Below are 20,645 nucleotides of genomic sequence, written 5' to 3' on the forward strand. Positions count from 1 at the left end.
ACATGGCAGCGACAAGTTGGTCGATTGAAACGATCCAAGGGTGACAGCCTGAGTTCTTCCTGACAAAAAGGAGGCCAATAAGTCTTTGGCTGTATGTTGAATGCCCATGTTTTCGACAGGATCGACCAAGATCGAATGGTCGACTGTGTCGAAAGCTGCAGATAAATCTAGTAGCACTAGTACAGCAGTTCCTCCTTGATCTCGAATGACTCTGTCATCAGCGGCTTTGATCAAGGCTGTTTCAGTGCCATGGAAGTTACGGAACCCAAATTGGATACTATCCAATTGATGATGTTCCTCGATGAATTCAGATAACTGTGAATTCATCGCTTTTTCTACAACTTTTGCTAAGAATGGGAGACTGGCTATCGGTGGATAATTTTTCAACTCATCCTTATCTAGATGTGGTTTTTTTAGGAGTGGTTTTAGGAGAGTTTTTTTGAGTGTATCCGGATAGATCCCCGAACTAAACATAGAATTACAGATTTGAGTGATGACAGTTATCAAGGAGTCCATAACCGGAGGAAGAATGTAAAAAGGGCATGGGTCTAAAGCTGATCCCGATTTGATGGTAGTGATAATGTCAGCTGTTTGGGCTTCTGTAATGTCTCTGAACTGAGTAAGTGAGGAGACAGGTGGTCTGGAGTTTGTAGTATATGTGGGATTCTTGGAATTAGAGGGGAAAGTTGAATAGATATCATTAACCTTAGTGAAGAAAAAGTTTGCCAATGCATCACAAAGGGACTGAGAGGGAGGGGGGTTTAGGTCGGGGGGGGTTCCCTACTAACTGCTTGGTGATATCATAGAGTTGTTTGTTAGAGTTCTTAGCTTTCTATATCTGTTCGCTAAAGTACTTCCTCTTAGCCTCAGTAATCAGTTACCAACTCTGTGTTCATACCTGCCCCTGCATCTATGTTCTCTGCATGTGACTTTTCTGCCGTAAAAAGCCTCCCTTGTGCAAAACAGATCTGAGCAATAATGCACTCATCCAAAATGTACGTTGTGGGAGTCGGGAGAAAGGGATTATCCCAGATCGATTAAAAGAACAGATGTAGTGAAGGGTGTTCCCCATTTGGGATCCAGGCAGATGCCAAGTGGCACATGGAGGAATGGAGGGGGAAATGTTCAGTGGGTCAAGTCTATGCATAAGGACCAGTTGGTGACAGTAGTGCTCAGCACCATGTCCTAAATCTACAGAAACCTGTTAAGGCTTTTTACCCGCAGTCAGATTCTGGCAGCCTGTCTGATGTAGAAGACTTAGATTCTAATGGATACATCTGCCTGTGGATTCCTCACCTTTTGAATTACCCCTTGTGCAGCATCCCACAGAAACTTTTTGCCATAGCTCTCCCACGTCAATGAGGATGTCACAATTGAACGGCTTCGCTTGGGTCTCTGGGCAACGTCATCTGGGCCATAAGAAGACCTCATCGGCGTGCTGTTTCCAGTTCTGTTTTTTGTGAAAATGTAGCATTGCAATGGCTGCTGAGAAGAAATATGGTTTCAATCCTTGTCTATCACTGACCCCCATGATGATAGTCTTTGATGTCTTTCGTCGGACCACAACGTTGAGGGGTGTTCGTAGTGCCGACGCATGAATATGAAGGTCCTCAAAGAGAGGGATGCAAAATTGTCGTCATTTTTGCCAGGGCGGTTAACCCTACTGGTGTGCCAGTTGGCCCAATGGGACTGCTGTCTTTCAACCTAGGAGGCTTGCCACCTCATTTTGCTCCTTTTATGCCGTCCATGCCGAAGACCCCGGTAAGTTGGCCTCTCTGATCTGTTGATCCCATGCAAGAGTTTGAGAGACTGCAGGAGAGTAGTGGTTTAGATACGTCTCCAGAGTGGGAATTGTCTTCTCCGAAAGGCCTTCCTTCACAGGAGGTCTCTTCTTACCATTCACTCATAAGGAAGGCGGCTGATCTATTGGACTTGCAGTTGCCTACTGTGGAAATCAAGTCAAACATCCAGACAGAGGTTCTTCAATTTCTTTCTTCTGTGACAAAGCCTCTGCTCCCCTTTATTGAGGCTTTGTCGTAGCCCATTTTAGAGGTATGGCAGAAGCCCCTGTTCTGTACAGATCGGTGGCGAGAAGGTACACAGTAGCACCTGGGGATCTATATTTCTTGCCTACAGATCCATCCCCTGAGAGCTTAGTAGTTCAGGCAACATGCTCTACAAAGCAGTCTACTGGCTCTTTTCCGTCCACACCTGGAGATAGGGAATCTAAGAGGAAGGAACAATTAGCTAAGAATGTGTTTTCCTCAGCCAGTATGGCCTTAAAATCCACAAATGCAATGTGCCTACTAGGTCACTACATTCATGCTTTGATGGATTCGGCAAAGGAAGTTATCCCTAAGCTTCCAGAGGACAATTATGGTCATTTTGCTGAGGTTCTGTCAGACACTCAAGCGGCAGCCCGTCAAGTCATTCAATCTGGGCTTCACACAGCGGGTCTGAAGCTCATTAGGATAGCGGCCATTTTTCGCCCCCATATCAGGATGGCGCCAGATTGCTGGTGGATGGCAAGTCCGTCCGTCCGTCCGTCACGGGTCCGACACAAGCAACTGTTACGATTGCCTGTCGGACCCACCCTGCATCCACAAACTAGTGGCCGTGCCTAGCAGGCACTGTCCACCAGATTAGGATGCTGCATCCCCGCCAGCCTATGTATGGCATTTCAACTGCCTTTCACAGGCTGGCGGGGATGTACAGCAGGGGCACTCAAGTTTTGTACTGGGGGGGGCCCTATGTTGCCCCCCAACATTTCCCTTCACCATGTGGCAGGCACCGCGTGGTGCCTGCCACGTAGTGCAGGCAAATGCAAAACTTGCATTTTTACCATTGCAGCGGGTGCTGCAGCCATCAGCACCCGCCACAGTGGTAATAATGCACAATGCGACCGCCACAGTGGCGCTCACATTGTGATTGCACTTGCGGGACCACCGCCATATAGGTGGCCAGTCCCAATCTCTGTGACAGTGGCAGACGGATTAAGTCTGTCCGCCATCATAATCAGGCCCTCTGTTGCAAGAGTGATTGGATTCACAGTGGCAACTAGGAGGCATGCCTGGCTAAGGGGATTTATTTATTTATTTATTTATGAGATTTATAAAGCGCAAACAAATGCCCAAGGGCGTCTCTGCGCTGTGAACGTGGCAGAAAAGAAGAGTGAAAAGGGGTTTATTGATTGAACAGCCAAGTTTTTATTTTTCTCCTGAAGGCGATAAGTGTAGGACAGGATCTAGTGTCCAAATCAAGAGAATTCCAGAGTTTGGCTGTAGAGACAGTAAAAACGGCGATCGCCCCAGGAGGTGGTTTTGGTGCGCGGCACAGACATCAGGAGAGCATTAGTAGATCGTAGTGGTCTGTTAGGGACATGAAAGGCTAGGGAATTGAGGAGAAAGCGAGGTCCTTGCTTGCGGGTGGCTTTATAAGCAATGCACAGTGCCTTACATTTTATTCGGTTTTTCACCGCAAGCCAATGGTAGCCTTTAATGACTTGGGCAATGGGTTTGAACTTTGGAGTACCCGAGAGCATTCTTGCTGCGGCGTTTTGTACGGACTGCAGTTTTCGAATGATTTTTTGCTGGGCCTTGATAAGGAGTCCATTGCAATAGTCCAGAGAAGACATTACAAAAGCTGTGACCAATGTTTTTCCTGAGTTGGGGTGGAGATAGGGGAGGATTTTTTTTAATGATTTTAAGTTTGTAAAAGGAGGCTGAGACGATGGTATTTGCATGAGCGGCAAATGTCAGTTTGTCGTCAAGGAGTATTCCAAGGTTTCTAACCTTGGTGACAGGGTTAGGCGGTGGGCCTAACTCTGTGGGTCACCAGGAACTGGGCCAAGTCGGGCTGAGCTTGCCAAATATCATTACTTCTGTTTTTTCAGAATTTAATTTAAGACCATTAGTGGCCATCCAATTGCTGATGGCCAGCATGCCGTGCTGAAAGTTGGCCTCTACTTTCTCTCCGTTGTTTTTTATAGCCAGGACCAGCTGAGTGTCGTCCGCGTAAGATGTTAGGCTCATCCCATTAGACTTGATGACTCTTGCTAGGTCAGCTACGTAGGCATTAAATAGCTCTGGACTTAGGGATGAGCCCTGTGGGATGCCACAAGGTAGTGTTATCGGAGAAGAGCTGAAATTGCCCAGCTTGACCATCTGGGTGCGATTGGAGAGGAATGAGGAGAGAAGGTCTCTGGCTTCATCCTGGATGCCTATGATGTTGACATGGTCGATCAAGGTTTTGTGATCGACCGTGTCAAAGGCGGCTGATAGATCCAGCAAAATGAGCACTGCCGTCCCTCCTTGGTCAAGATGGTTCTTATTTCATCTGACGCTTTAATGAGAGCTGTCTCCGTGCTATGATTCTTGCGAAAACCAAATTGGGCATCGTCCAGTAGGTAATGATCTTCAATGTATTGGGAGATTTGTGTATTCATTAGTTTTTCTACGAGTTTGGCCGCAAAAGGCAGACTGGCAATAGGTCTGTAATTTTTTAGTGTCTTCTGCGTCTAGGTAGAGTTTTTTTCAAGAGAGGTTTGACAAGGGTATCCTTCCAGATAGCAGGGTAGATACCCGTGCGAAACATAGAATTGAATATTTCTGCAAGTTGGGGGGCTATAATGTCAACCACCGGAAGGAGGATTGCAGGTGGACAGGGATCATTTGCAGAGCCTGATTTGATAGTGGTGATAGCATTAATTACTTGGGTAGCTGTGATCTTTTGGAACTGCCTGAAGGTGGGCTGAGAGTCGCCTATGTGTTGAGTAAGTGTAAGATCAGAGAAGTTGATATATATGTTGTTAACTTTGTCAAAAAAATAAGTAGCTAGGTTATTACAAAAAGCTTGCGAGGGCGCTGGGACAGTTTGAGCGGGTAGTTGTGAGAGTTTGGATACAACCTGGAAGAGTTGTTTATTGGAATTTTTACTTTGTTCAATCTAAGTGGAATAGTATAAGCTTTTTTCTTGGAGAATCATGGCCTTATATTTAGTAAGTTCGTTTTTATAAAGCAGTTTCTTGTCGGAGGAGTAGGTCTTTCTCCAGTGTCTTTCTCGATTTATACTTATGTTTTTGGTCCCTGAGAGCACTAGTAAACCAAGGGGCTGAGGGGGAGTTGCGGTTTTTAGACTGGGATTTCATAGGAACTGGTTTGTCCATGACAGTAGTTAGCCAGTGGGTGCATTCTTTGGCAGCTATGTTAGGATCATTAGAGATCTCATGTTGTGACGTAGGCAGGAGTTCCATGAGTTGTTGGTTGTCAAGATCTTTCCATGATTTAAACGGGTTTGAGGCGCGTTTCATGGTGGTTGAGTGTGATGGGGAGTTCATGGTGGTTGAGTGTGATGGGGAGTCAAGGGGGATTTTGAATATCACAGCGTGATGATCTGACCAGGAGAGGGGCAAGACCTCTTTTACCTTAATGTTTTTGAGATTAGAAAATAACCCATCTAAAGTGTGGTCTGCTTCATGGGTGCTTTTGAGAACCAATTGTGTGAGGCCCAGGGCCTCTAGTTCTGATAAAAGGGTGTTAGAATCTTTGTCTGTCGAGTTTTGCAAGGGAAAGTTGAAGTCTCCTAGGATGGTGGTAGAATTATCAGTGGCTAAGGATTCTACCATATCGATAAAAGTGGTTAAGAGTTGTGTCTTACTACCAGGTGGGCGATAGAGTAGAATGCCCTTGAGGCGTTGAGAGGGACCGAGGGCTATGGAGAAGTGTATTGCCTCCCATATGGTGAGTGGGACTTGGTTTATGGAGGTTTTAAGATGGCTACGATAGATTATGGCAATTCCGCCCCCTAATTTTAAGCTCTCTGTCTTGTCTTAAAATGTTGTAGCCTTCTGGGACAGCCACTAATAGGTCTGGCTCCGATGAAGGATTGGTCCAGGTTTCCGTGATAAAAAGAAGATCTAGTTTGTGAGAGATAGTTCATTCCGCTATTTCCTCTTTATGTTTGCCCAGAGACCTGGCATTGATGAGGGCTGCTATAATATTGGTCATTATTTTGTTGGTAGAAGGCAATGAGGAAACAATATGTGAATTTATGTCGATGTGTAATTTAAAGAGGCAGCGAGCACAGACTTTAGGGAGGTGGGAGAGACCATAAAAGGTGAAACAGGTACCGGGACATTTAGTAGGGGGGCTTAGGTTAAGTAGGGCCGTGCGGGAGTAGTGGCGCCTGACAGTTGGGTTCTTTGTACCAGGCGGTATGGCTCTGGGCCCGGTCAAGGCGCAGACGGGCGCAGACGGGCTTGCTGCACGCGTCTGCTGCGCTTGCGCTTGCTCTGTGCCCTTTGTAGTGTAGGGAGCGCCAGAGACTGGAGCGCTAACTCCGGCATCCGCCGGAAGTGGTGCAGAAGCTCCCGGGTCAGCCCTCCGAGCAATCGGCACAAGCCGTGTCGGACCGGGGCTTCTGGAAGGAAACTGCGGACAATAGAGGTAGGAGCAGCAATCGAGAATCACAACAGATTGGAAAATTAAAGTGCAAGTGTTTTAAAAGATTAAAAAGGTTAAAAAGCAGCTAGTGGAATCTCTAGTTCTGGTCTTTGTCTGGTTTTTGTCCTGAGGTGGGCTACCATTTGCCTTTTTATGGCTCTCGCCTCTTTGGTACCAAAGTGGAATCGGCACTGCATCGCTTTAAGGATAGTAGGGCCACAGCTAGATTGTTGGGTCTGCAGTCCCAGCCTAGAGGCTTTGATTAACGTAGATTTCAAGGGTTTGGCAGGGCAACTTCCTTTCAGGCTCGGCAGCAGCAACAGCAGCAAGAACAGGTGAATTCTTTGTATAGATCATACAGAGGGAAAGGTAAAGGTCATCTGTGAGGCTCATATCGCCAGCTAGTCTCCTCTTCCTCTACCTCTCCAATTCTCCTAACTGGTAGCGCAGGGAAGCAGCTCTAGATCCCCCATCTTCGAGCATGTTGGTGCTGTGGGAGGTCGGGTGTCCCATTTTCTATGAAATTGGTGATCTGTTACATCAGATCTTCGTTTTGGATCTCATAGAAAATGGATACACCCTTCCTTTCTGGGAGTTAGCCCTCCTTTCCCCCCTTGCCAGGGCTGGTGCTCGGAGGACCATCTGTTGCTCCTGCAAGAAGAGGTTCTGTCTTTACTACAGAAAGGTGTGATAGAGATTGTTCCAGAGCAGGAAAGGAGTCAGGGATGCTACTCCCAGTATTTCCTGATCCACAAAAAGGATGGGTGATTGAGACCGATCCTAGACCTCAGGATCACACATTTTTACCACAAATTCAAGATGTTGACCTTAGTTCAGGTTCTTCCAGCACTACAGCATGAAGACTGGATGGTGTTGAACGATTTATAGGATACATATTTTCACATTCCCATCTTGAAGTCGCATTGGAAGTATCTCACTTTTACCATTGGATCTCAACACTACCAGTTCGCGATCCTTCTGTTCTGTCTTGCATCCGCTCCACGTGTCTTCACGAAGATGATAGCAATGTTAGCAGCAAATCTCAGAAGATCAGGGATTCCTGTTTTCACCTATCCGGGCAACTGGCTGCTCAAAGCAAAGTCGCCTGAGATGGTGCTGCATCATATGCAGGTAACACAGCTGTTGTTCGACTTGGGTTTTTTGATAAATGTACCCAAATCTACTGGACACTACTGTGAGTTGTGCTTTCCCGCCTCCTCAGAGGATTCTAGACATTCAGGACAATTTTTGAAGGTGGAGCGGCTGTTCCAGTCCTGAAGGTCTTACTCCTGCTCATTCTGTTAGCTTCCTGCATGCTGTTGGTCAACCATGCACAATGACACACAAGGGCACTCCAGTGGTGCCTCCATATGCAGTGGTTTCAACACAATGGAGATCTCAGGAGGGTGGTCAGAATCATCAGAGGTACACCAAAGGAGCTGTTATGATGAAGTGCTTCGGACATCCTGTCTCAAAGGAAGCCATTTCAACCTCCTTCTCCGGTGGATACACAGATAACGGATGCCTCCACTCTAGGGTGGGGAGCTCATCTAGGGTATCTGGAGGTCAAGGGTCTTTGGTCTCCAGTGGAAATCTTCTTGAATTGGGGGCAATATGTTTGGCTCTCAAGGCCTTTCTTCCTTCCCTTCATGGTCAGTCAGTTCAAGTCCTGACAGACAACACTACAGCGATATGGTACATAAACAAACCGGTAAGAGTAGGGTCATATCAGAGAGGCTCTGCGATTCTGGTCCTGGGGATCAGGACCATTGGATTTGTGTGAATCTAAAATCATCTGTCCCGATTGCTGAATGTATGTGTGGACAGTCTCAGCCAGCAGTACTCGGCCGATCCCGAGTGGTGTCTCCATCCAGAGTTGTTACATCACATTTTCAGGATATGGGAGTTTCCGCTGTTTGCCACTCACGAGAACCAGCACTGCCTGTCATTCTGCAGTCTCCAGTATCTGATGCGGGGAGAGTTGAGAGACGCGTTTCAGCTAGACTGGGGCTCACAGCTTCTTTACAATTTCGAACTCCAAAATTCATTATTTTTTCATTTTTTTTATTGACTTCAGGCCTATAAAATCCCAAAGGAAAATAACAATATATGGTTTTCTAAACTAAACATTGAAAACATTATATTAAGAGGCAACTGTAATTGCCACCACCAGTAAATGGTTGTGTCTTTTAATGCATTGTAGGCATGCGTTGAACAACACCTTCATTTACTGGTGTTTTGTTTAGAACTGGTGTTGTATTTCTTTTCTCAAAGTGTAAAAAAAAATCATCATATTTTTGAAAAGTTAAAATAAAAAAGATTGTTTATCAATAAATACATTACATTTTTTTAAATGATAAAAAAGACAAATTAAAAACAATTATATATAGTATTGTATAACATTTGAATAAAGATTTGCTTTTCATATTTTTCAAATATAGAACATCCCATGCATGCTCCAAATACTTAATGACCTTTTTTAATTTACAGTTCCAGATCTTGCTACCTTGGAAGAATATTATTGATTTATGTCATCAGCTGTAGCCAGATCTTTTGACTCGCAAAAGAAATTCAACAGCAATAACACAAATACTCAAATTCATGTTAGTACTCCATTTTAGGGCCACAGGTTCATTCCAATGCACTGTTGTAGTATCTGGTGGATTGTGACAACCAACTTTCAGTGGTGTGCAAAAAGACTGGCCAACAGCTCTGGAACATGCCCTAACCATGCTAAATCTGCATGAAGCCTGGGAAAAAAACGACAGCTGAACCGCTTTCAAAAAAATAGCTAACAAGGCAGCAAAACAAATAGCCTGGATGATGGATAAAGCTGAACTAACTTAGAAAAAACAAGGCTATATGGTTTTATCCTCATATGAAATAGGCACCCCACAGCCATAACTCGTCCAACATATAACTCCATCCTTTCAGCACTGTCTACTTCTAACCCAGCTGGGAGTTTTTTGCTCAAAAGATCTGGTTCCAGTATGGTAGCAAACATGGCCAACCACCCAGTGCAGACTGTGCGAACAGGCGGAAGAGACACTCATACACCTTTTGCGCATTTGCTCAGCTGTGAGCAACTTGAGACAGCACTTTTTACTCCATGCTTTCCGTTCACTTCAAGTTAGTGCCGAGCAGCTGTAATGGCATTATTAAACATCCAGACTTTGCAGTTTTCATGTAGAGCAGTTACATTTCTGCAACTAGTCAGCACAGAAAACAATCACATAATGCTCATTTCAGTGTGGGTTAATATATGGTCACAACAATACCTATACATTTTACTCAAATCTCCGTTCTGGTGGTTGCCATAAAGGGCTCAGCACAGAACTATAGCTTTGCATTTGGTATTAACAAGCTCGTAGTGCATTTTCTCAATGATAACATTCTGTTAGTGTTAAGGTGACTTTAGACAGTTCCATGTTTACAGCGGTACGCTTATTTGCATTTTTGCACTCTAACTTTAAATATGAAATGGTGGAGGATTAGTACCTGGCATCAATTGGTATAATAGCTTCTATCTCTCTTGGATTTTAGATGTTTTATGTCTTTCTCCTTTTCGGTTATTGAAAATGTAAATAGGAATGTTTTGTCAAATTGATAATTTTAAGGCAACCTTTGTAATGGTTTTAATTAACTATACACAATAAAATCAATTAACTGCATTCTTTCTTCATTGATGAGACACTTCAACAGCTTCATGCACTTACCATAAAAAAGGGTTTTGCCAATGTGAAGGGAGATATTAGTATGACTTGGGTCAACTGCCACATGTCATTAGAGCAATGTAAACTGCACAGTTTGGCTTGGTGGCAAAATTCAACAGAACACCAGTGTAATGCAATCTTAAAGGCTTCAATTCAATTCAATTTCTGTGCAAGTTGTCTTTACACAAGATATGTACACCCAAAGTGTGTGTGTGTGTCTTTCACAGGATCAACCTATGTTCCCTTTCAACTTCGCAACAGCAGCATATAACTGCAAATGTCACAATTTGAAATGTCCAAATGAAAATAACATGATAAAGAACCGAAAACAAATTGGAACAAAAAGATTATTTGTATTACATTACAAAATCAACACATTACAAATCCCTAATTATGACAACATATTTTCTAACAACAATCAAAGATCAACAATGTAAAGAAAAACAGTGGTCAATGTGTCAAAACTTTGATCAACAAACATCTTTGCCCTGGATTTTCCTTAACTTGCCATTTCTAAAAATGTCCAGAAGTCTTTTATACTCATTACATTAAAAGTTGGTTTAAAATGTAATGTAATAATATGAAAATATATACTTACACTCCATGTGAAGAAGTTCTCAATGACATCTTAAACTAAGTCTATTCCTTATCTTCACTACTATCATCTTCATTGGGCATTTCAAGATCCCCACCTGGTGGCTCATCATGGTTTCCTTCTTCTGCAATGTACAGGATGTTCTGTTGCAGGGCTATGTTGTGTAGCTTGCAGCATGCCACTGTGGTTTTGAACTCTTTATCAGATGAGTAGAGGAGGGCTCCAACAGTCTTATCCAGACATTGAAATATGGCCTTTAGGCGCCCAAAAGCCCAATCCACAGGCCTTCCATTGATCTAATTGAAATAGACTTCCCCTGATGTGTTTGGATTCCTCAGTGGTGCTGACAACCATGGGTGGTTAGGATAAGCTGAGTCTCCTATATGAAGAAAAAAAATGAGTCAAATTCAAATTTGCTTTATTCGATTTTCATTTGCATTAAAAAAAACATAAAAGCATAATACACAGATATAAATGTATACATTTTGGACATTCTATTTAAATTCATTTTTAAGAAAGCAGCAGAGCCATATTATATCAGCGCTCCCTTGCTCCGTTTTACAGAATAATGGATGTTTAGCAATTCATGGCACATATCATTTAAACCCGTTTTCCAAATAAAACCATACAATAATATTTACAGTTGCTTCCTGAACTTAATTGGTACTTTTTTTTACAAAAATAGAGCAGTGTTTCTATTCTAAATGCATACGTTTTGAACATTCTGTTTAAATTAATTTTTAAAAGAGTACCAATCCATATTATATTGGTGCTCCCTTACTTTGTTTTACAAAATAATGAATGTTTATCAGTTCCTGGCGCTTTTCGTTTAAAACCATTTTACAAGTAAAACCATACATTTAAATTTACAATTGTTTCCTGTTCTTAATTACTGTTTTTAAAAATACTGCAATGTTTCAAGTGTAACATTCGTTCTCCAATAGTTGCAATGCGAAATAGGCGGGGCGACATTGCCTCAGCCCCCAAATTTTTAAGATTGGAACTATCCACCCTTTTCTTTGTTTCCTGTAATATTTACAGAATAAGACAGTATGAATTGTAGTTTGGGATGCAATACCGTCACAGGGACAAGGATCTAGATTTTTTGACCATTAAACATGAAATAAACAAAAGAATATATTCACAGATTGTACCTACCAACAAGCCAGGCCCACTCGGGTCCAAATTGTGACATTTGCAGGGATATGGTACTGTTCCGTAGTACAAAGGAATCATGTGTTGATCCTGGAAAATGCTCACACATGCTTGTGATGTACAAATCTGGTAAGCATACAACTTGCACACTGATTGAGGTGAAGTTTTGTCAATTGTGGAAGTCTTGTGGTTACACTAAGACAACATTCGTGACATCAATTGCTCCAACCACATGTGGTAGGTGACCTAAAGCATAAACATCTCCCTTCACATTGGCAATATTCTCATTTTGTAGACACTGTAAGAAGCTGTTGATGTGTCTCCTCATTAAAGCAATAACTTCCTGTAACACACCACTGATAGTTGAATGTGACAGTCCACCAGATACTGAAACAGTGTATTGGAATGATCCTGTGGCCACAAAATGGAGTTCTGCTCCACTATTCACTATTGGTGTTATTGATGTGGGATTGCTATTGTGAGGCAGAAGATCTGAATCGAGCTGATGACATGAATCAATAATAGTTTGCCTATTTATTCTAAATATTTGGATTATATCCCGTTCTTCAATGATTGCAAGGTCTGGAAATGGTCTCATAGCTTCAGGCCATTGTCTTCTCACTCTCCATAGGTTCATATGTCTGCATTTAATTATTTGGCAAATGTAAAAAATGATCTTTTTGAAATACAACACAAATTTCAGGTATTTTTAAATAATATTTTCGTTTCTTACCATAAATTTACACAACCTTGATTTGTGAATGTTTTTTTAAATGACATTTTTTTGCGTGTCAACTTTTTTAAAGAAATGTGTAAATAATAAATTTTAAGTGCATTATTTATACTTTCTTTTTTTTTTATCCAAAATTCCGTCAAAGGACGTATAAACATAACCATGCAGCTATCTCATTCAACCATAGTACCGCACCTCATAAAACTTTTTTGCCAAAACAAAGAAACATTAGCATTTTGTATATGTAAGCAAACAGTCAACCATTTTGAGGGTGGTGGCGCAATTAACATTCACAAACACACGATTTGTAATTGTAATTGTAATTCTTTATTGTTTGATTATTTAAAACCTTACAATATTGCTAATACAAAACATATACTATAATAGATAAAACCGTTAAAAAGCAACTGCTCCATAAAAATCATTACAATTCATTATACCTCTTCATTTTATAACTTCATCTCCCAATTTTGTCTTAGCTATCAATAAAAACCTTACGAAGGTAGCGTTCATGCTTATATCATTAGAGTGGAGACACATTTAACAATCTAACATGGCGGAACCCTGACTTCACTGTCATGGCATTTAGAATTAGACTGACGTCAGAGGAGGTTGACCGGGTTGTGGGTGTGACTCTCCACGACTGGCACAGCCATAGACTAACGTGTTTGAAAGCTATAAACAAAAGCCAGTAAATGTGTCCGTCTCCTTAGAAGATTTCTCACATCATTTTTTTTTTTTAAAGCTGACTTGCCTCCGAACAGTGCCACCAATATCACCTCCTCAAATTTTGCTGCTGTTTTCAACCTCTGGGAGCCACAATGCCAGGCAAAGCAGGAGACAGGGCTCCAAACTGCTCGCCAGAGGATCTGGAGATGCTGGTTGATTAGGACCTGGCCCTGCACAGCAAGCCGTACGGATTACCAGAGGAACAGGTATATGTTTGAATTCTCACTAACATTTTTTTTCTATGTAAACACAGGCTAGAATGTCCATTTTAGTTCCAGAGTGAAGTGTAATGATTGAAGTGAAGTTTCTGTTTGTTAATTACTTAGAAAAATTAGGATGTGCATTTTAACACACATTTAAATTAGACAAAATCACAACATTTGTCAGTCAGTCAGTCATAAGCTTTTATTCGATACGCAGAGATATCTTATAAGCACATACATAATACAATCAATACAGTATACAAAAATTTTATGCCATAAGAAGTCAGTAAGAAATGTTAGAATATTAAAAAGTGATAAAAGGATATAAAGTCCGTTAATAAATTAGCTAAAACAAGGATTAAACAGCTACTGACAATCTCTTACATCGAATATGCCAAAACTGCTTTAAAAATTTAGCTATTCCACAGACTATGGGGGGGGAAGTGTCCGTGCTTAGGATACGCAAGGCTACTAAATGACTGCGTGTGCCCATGTTACGGCAGAGTGGTTTCAGCCAAGAGCACCTAGGCCTTGCATAATCCGGGCATTCAAATAAGACGTGCGCAATAGACTCAATCTTACTCGGGCAACATGCACAGTTGGGAGAAGTGCGATCCGCTGTTGACCATTTCGATACCAGGGCACCTAGCGGGAGGGAACCAACTCTAAATTTAAAGTAAAGAGCACGGTCAAAGGGGAGAGTAATCAAGTCCAAGTAAGGTTCGATGGCCACAGTGTCTTTAATTTGTAAAAAGGTGGCAGTGGACCTGCAGTGATTTGGGCTAGAGATTAGACGCTCAGCAGTCCATTTCCAAAAAAGCGCCTTGACAACTTCTTTTGGAGGGGCTGAGCGGGATCACCAACAATCCCCTAGTCCTATATTCTCCAACAGCTTTTTGGTGTCCTTTAACCATTTTATCTTGGCCCAACCCCCCTGGCTCATTATGTCTCTCAGGGCATCAGCATAGGATTTTAATTCTTCGCACCTCCAGATCCGTGTCCACAACAGGAGCGGGCGAAGCTGGGCCTGATCTTTAATGTTTTTACATCCCGTGTCCATCCTCACAGGTACTGACGGTGTGCTCAGAGGAACAGCGATGAAGGATTTTAATAGCTTGCTCTCAGCAGTAACTAGGGCATCCAGACGGCAGTGACCCCACAGTTCTGCCCCATACAAGGCTGATGTCGCTACTTTGGCCTTGTAGATGTCAAGTACTGGGGTAAGTGATCTCCTAGTTGAGGCCCTGTATTCCCTCATGAGAGCTCCTCCTACTCTCCTGTGGTTAAGGACCATTTTTTCAATGTGGTTTGCCCAAGTCATCCTGTCCGTAATCCGAATGCCAAGGTAGTCGAATTCGGCTACTTTCTCCAGGGGAATAGAGTTGAGTGTAGGTGGGCGGCCCAATTTTTTAGGTGGGTTAACAACTAGGTATTTTGTTTTGTCCACATTTATTATTAGCCCTTTTGCAACACAGAACTCCTGGAATCGTGTTAGAAGTTTCTGTAGTCCTTGTGGGGTCTTCGAAATCAGGAGCGTGTCGTCCGCAAAAAGCAGGGTTGGGATACGGACACCTCCAAGACAGGGGGCGTCAGCTGGTTCTTGTTGAAGGTGTTTTACCACCCCATTCAGATATAGCGAGAACAGGGTGGGTGCCAGGACGCAACCCTGTCTTACGCCCCTAGACACTGGTATTTTTTCCGTAAGCTCTCCGTTTTCACCCCAGCGGACCTGTGCAAAAGTGTGGGCATGAAGGCTTATAAGAAGGGACAAGATGTAAGGTGGTAGCCCCAACTCAAAAAGGACCCTCCAAAGCTCTTCCCGGGGAACTAGATCAAAGGCAGTCTTCAAGTCTATAAAGGCTAAATAAAGACTACCCTTGCCTAGCTCCACCACCTTCCACCCCAAGAGGGACAACCTAAACACCTGCTCTATAGTCCCCATACCAGCCCGGAAACCTGCCTGAAAGTCTGATAGGATTTTATTCTCCTCCACCCAATGGAGGATCCTACCAAGGATAGCTTTACCAGCTATCTTTTGGGTGGAGTCTATCAGACTTATTGGGCGATAGTTTCCCGGGGTTTCCCTGCACCCTTTTTTATAAATGGGGACAACCACCGCCCCTTTCCAGGATTCTGGTACTACTCCTCCCCTCATAATATCATTTAGGAGAGCTGCTATGATCCTTCCCCATTCCGCTGGGTAAGCCCTCATCAAATCACCCGGAAGGCCGTCCGGGCCCGGTGCCTTGCGTGGTGCCACCCAGCCTATAACCCCCTCAATCTCTAAGGGAGTGAAAAGGTCATAGGAATGAGGTTCGATTGCTAGTGTGAGATCCATCCCCACAGACAGTTCCCCGTCTGGTGGGAGGTATAAAGACCCAAAGTGTTTTGCCCAACTTTGAGGCGGGATGCTGCAGGGTCTGATGGCTGCATCGGATTTGCTCCGTTTCCTTATAAGATTCCAAAACACCCCTGAATCCCTAATTTTGCTAGCCTGGAGTAGGTCTTCCCAGTAATTTTCTTCCCACTCCCTTCTAGCCAAACTAAGGGTCTTTTTGTAAGCCTTCCTAGCTTCCTGGATCACACTTTGGGATTTAGATTTAACTGCCTCAACTAGCTTTGCCTTATGGGTCCTGCATGCTTGGGTATACCACCCCTCAACAGATTTTTTAGTTCCTGTATTGCCCGGCTTTTTAGAGTACAGGGTAAACACGTTGGTTAGGGCTTCAATCAGGGAGAGAAATAACCCACTCACTTTACCCACCCCTTCTAGCGAGGATTCCAGAGATATTACCGCGCGGTTTAAATGGGATTGAATTTCCCCAACCTTCGCCTCAGATAGGACCAGTTTCGCCCATTTAATTCTTCTACCACATGGGGAGACTTCAGATTCATCTAGTGGTACGAGTGCCTCTTTAATGTTGGCCTTCCTTAGGGGTTGCCACCAATGTTCCATTTCTAGGGAGAGAGGGTTGTGATCGCTTTCTGTCGAAGGGACCACCTGCATGTCCTTTACATAAGGCCATAAGCACACGTCTATTAGGGCATAATCCAGCCTAGAGGTGTGCCCTGGTCTGTTGTAGGTATGTGCACCCCCCCTATCCAAGGAAGTCCTCCCATTCGCTGCCCTTAAATTAAATTCAAGAGTAAGGGAGTATATTTGGAGCGCCACTTCTGTCCACCTTTTAATCGGTGCGATGTCCAGAGCTGGGATCCCCCACCTGGCATCCTCCTCATCCTGGTCGAGGGAAACGTCCGAGCCCAAAGGCTCGAACGTGCAGTTCATATCACCTACAACCAGGGTGCGGGTCTTATGGGGGGTGTTGTTTAACAGGGTCTCGAGAAGAGCTATCACAGGAGACTTTCTCCCACCCTTTGTGCCCCGAGCATACACATTAAAGATGTTTAGAACAATTCTTTCCCTTTGGTCTATGAGGGTAATGTTTTGTATGTCCGGGGAACCTGTGGGATAGTCCACTACTCTACAGTTTAGAGAAGCCGCGACCCAAATAAGAAGGCCGCCCAGCGGATTCCGAGACCCGCGCAGGAGAGGAGTATGAGGAAAAACCCACCCTATGGACCGGTATCAGGCTCCAGGTTTCCTGGAAGAGGCACAAGGAGTGCTTATCAACCCATGCAGTAAAGTCTGGGAGGGCCAGTTTTCCAGCAATCCCTGCGATGTTCCAGCTGAAAACCTTAAAGACTAGGTGCGTCACAGCTGGATGTTCGCTGGGCGCTTGAAAGCCCCTATCTATAGGGCTCCCCCTATATATCCGAGGAGAGCAGGGATCTTGTGGAATTATTATAGGGTCTCCCATTCCACTTACAAGGTTTATTTGGGTGGGTGGTGCTTCTACTTGTTCTGCTCTGCTCGCTGATTCCAGTCAGCAGGGGCCAAAGAACCGAAAACAAATTGGAACAAAAAGATTATTTGTATTACATTACAAAATCAACACATTACAAATCCCTAATTATGACAACATATTTTCTAACAACAATCAAAGATCAACAATGTAAAGAAAAACAGTGGTCAATGTGTCAAAACTTTGATCAACAAACATCTTTGCCCTGGATTTTCCTTAACTTGCCATTTCTAAAAATGTCCAGAAGTCTTTTATACTCATTACATTAAAAGTTGGTTTAAAATGTAATGTAATAATATGAAAATATATACTTACACTCCATGTGAAGAAGTTCTCAATGACATCTTAAACTAAGTCTATTCCTTATCTTCACTACTATCATCTTCATTGGGCATTTCAAGATCCCCACCTGGTGGCTCATCATGGTTTCCTTCTTCTGCAATGTACAGGATGTTCTGTTGCAGGGCTATGTTGTGTAGCTTGCAGCATGCCACTGTGGTTTTGAACTCTTTATCAGATGAGTAGAGGAGGGCTCCAACAGTCTTATCCAGACATTGAAATATGGCCTTTAGGCGCCCAAAAGCCCAATCCACAGGCCTTCCATTGATCTAATTGAAATAGACTTCCCCTGATGTGTTTGGATTCCTCAGTGGTGCTGACAACCATGGGTGGTTAGGATAAGCTGAGTCTCCTATATGAAGAAAAAAAATGAGTCAAATTCAAATTTGCTTTATTCGATTTTCATTTGCATTAAAAAAAACATAAAAGCATAATACACAGATATAAATGTATACATTTTGGACATTCTATTTAAATTCATTTTTAAGAAAGCAGCAGAGCCATATTATATCAGCGCTCCCTTGCTCCGTTTTACAGAATAATGGATGTTTAGCAATTCATGGCACATATCATTTAAACCCGTTTTCCAAATAAAACCATACAATAATATTTACAGTTGCTTCCTGAACTTAATTGGTACTTTTTTTTACAAAAATAGAGCAGTGTTTCTATTCTAAATGCATACGTTTTGAACATTCTGTTTAAATTAATTTTTAAAAGAGTACCAATCCATATTATATTGGTGCTCCCTTACTTTGTTTTACAAAATAATGAATGTTTATCAGTTCCTGGCGCTTTTCGTTTAAAACCATTTTACAAGTAAAACCATACATTTAAATTTACAATTGTTTCCTGTTCTTAATTACTGTTTTTAAAAATACTGCAATGTTTCAAGTGTAACATTCGTTCTCCAATAGTTGCAATGCGAAATAGGCGGGGCGACATTGCCTCAGCCCCCAAATTTTTAAGATTGGAACTATCCACCCTTTTCTTTGTTTCCTGTAATATTTACAGAATAAGACAGTATGAATTGTAGTTTGGGATGCAATACCGTCACAGGGACAAGGATCTAGATTTTTTGACCATTAAACATGAAATAAACAAAAGAATATATTCACAGATTGTACCTACCAACAAGCCAGGCCCACTCGGGTCCAAATTGTGACATTTGCAGGGATATGGTACTGTTCCGTAGTACAAAGGAATCATGTGTTGATCCTGGAAAATGCTCACACATGCTTGTGATGTACAAATCTGGTAAGCATACAACTTGCACACTGATTGAGGTGAAGTTTTGTCAATTGTGGAAGTCTTGTGGTTACACTAAGACAACATTCGTGACATCAATTGCTCCAACCACATGTGGTAGGTGACCTAAAGCATAAACATCTCCCTTCACATTGGCAATATTCTCATTTTGTAGACACTGTAAGAAGCTGTTGATGTGTCTCCTCATTAAAGCAATAACTTCCTGTAACACACCACTGATAGTTGAATGTGACAGTCCACCAGATACTGAAACAGTGTATTGGAATGATCCTGTGGCCACAAAATGGAGTTCTGCTCCACTATTCACTATTGGTGTTATTGATGTGGGATTGCTATTGTGAGGCAGAAGATCTGAATCGAGCTGATGACATGAATCAATAATAGTTTGCCTATTTATTCTAAATATTTGGATTATATCCCGTTCTTCAATGATTGCAAGGTCTGGAAATGGTCTCATAGCTTCAGGCCATTGTCTTCTCACTCTCCATAGGTTCATATGTCTGCATTTAATTATTTGGCAAATGTAAAAAATGATCTTTTTGAAATACAACACAAATTTCAGGTATTTTTAAATAATATTTTCGTTTCTTACCATAAATTTACACAACCTTGATTTGTGAATGTTTTTTTAAATGACATTTTTTTGCGTGTCAACTTTTTTAAAGAAATGTGTAAATAATAAATTTTAAGTGCATTATTTATACTTTCTTTTTTTTTTATCCAAAATTCCGTCAAAGGACGTATAAACATAACCATGCAGCTATCTCATTCAACCATAGTACCGCACCTCATAAAACTTTTTTGCCAAAACAAAGAAACATTAGCATTTTGTATATGTAAGCAAACAGTCAACCATTTTGAGGGTGGTGGCGCAATTAACATTCACAAACACACGATTTGTAATTGTAATTGTAATTCTTTATTGTTTGATTATTTAAAACCTTACAATATTGCTAATACAAAACATATACTATAATAGATAAAACCGTTAAAAAGCAACTGCTCCATAAAAATCATTACAATTCATTATACCTCTTCATTTTATAACTTCATCTCCCAATTTTGTCTTAGCTATCAATAAAAACCTTACGAAGGTAGCGTTCATGCTTATATCATTAGAGTGGAGACACATTTAACAATCTAACATGGCGGAACCCTGACTTCACTGTCATGGCATTTAGAATTAGACTGACGTCAGAGGAGGTTGACCGGGTTGTGGGTGTGACTCTCCACGACTGGCACAGCCATAGACTAACGTGTTTGAAAGCTATAAACAAAAGCCAGTAAATGTGTCCGTCTCCTTAGAAGATTTCTCACATCATTTTTTTTTTTTAAAGCTGACTTGCCTCCGAACAGTGCCACCAATATCACCTCCTCAAATTTTGCTGCTGTTTTCAACCTCTGGGAGCCACAATGCCAGGCAAAGCAGGAGACAGGGCTCCAAACTGCTCGCCAGAGGATCTGGAGATGCTGGTTGATTAGGACCTGGCCCTGCACAGCAAGCCGTACGGATTACCAGAGGAACAGGTATATGTTTGAATTCTCACTAACATTTTTTTTCTATGTAAACACAGGCTAGAATGTCCATTTTAGTTCCAGAGTGAAG

The 20,645-nt window shown here is 42.3% G+C and overlaps 1 protein-coding gene across 8 annotated transcripts in view; it reads left to right on the forward strand.

The window, feature by feature from the left end:
- LOC144768576 (sulfotransferase 1 family member D1-like) overlaps nucleotides 1-20,645 on the forward strand; it is a 434,742-nt gene that overhangs the window by 92,017 nt on the left and 322,080 nt on the right. For 5 of the 8 annotated variants that reach the window (XM_078652352.1, XM_078652354.1, XM_078652356.1 and 2 more), the window contains exon 1: nucleotides 20,381-20,566. The exons of the other annotated variants lie outside the window; for them this stretch is intronic. The gene's annotated coding sequence lies outside the window, so the exon portion shown is untranslated. Of the gene's footprint in view, nucleotides 1-20,380; nucleotides 20,567-20,645 lie in introns of those variants that run through there. 8 annotated transcript variants of the gene reach the window in all.

The sequence above is a fragment of the Lissotriton helveticus genome, chromosome 7 (assembly GCF_964261635.1).
Source record: "Lissotriton helveticus chromosome 7, aLisHel1.1, whole genome shotgun sequence".
Lineage (NCBI taxonomy): Eukaryota > Metazoa > Chordata > Amphibia > Caudata > Salamandridae > Lissotriton > Lissotriton helveticus.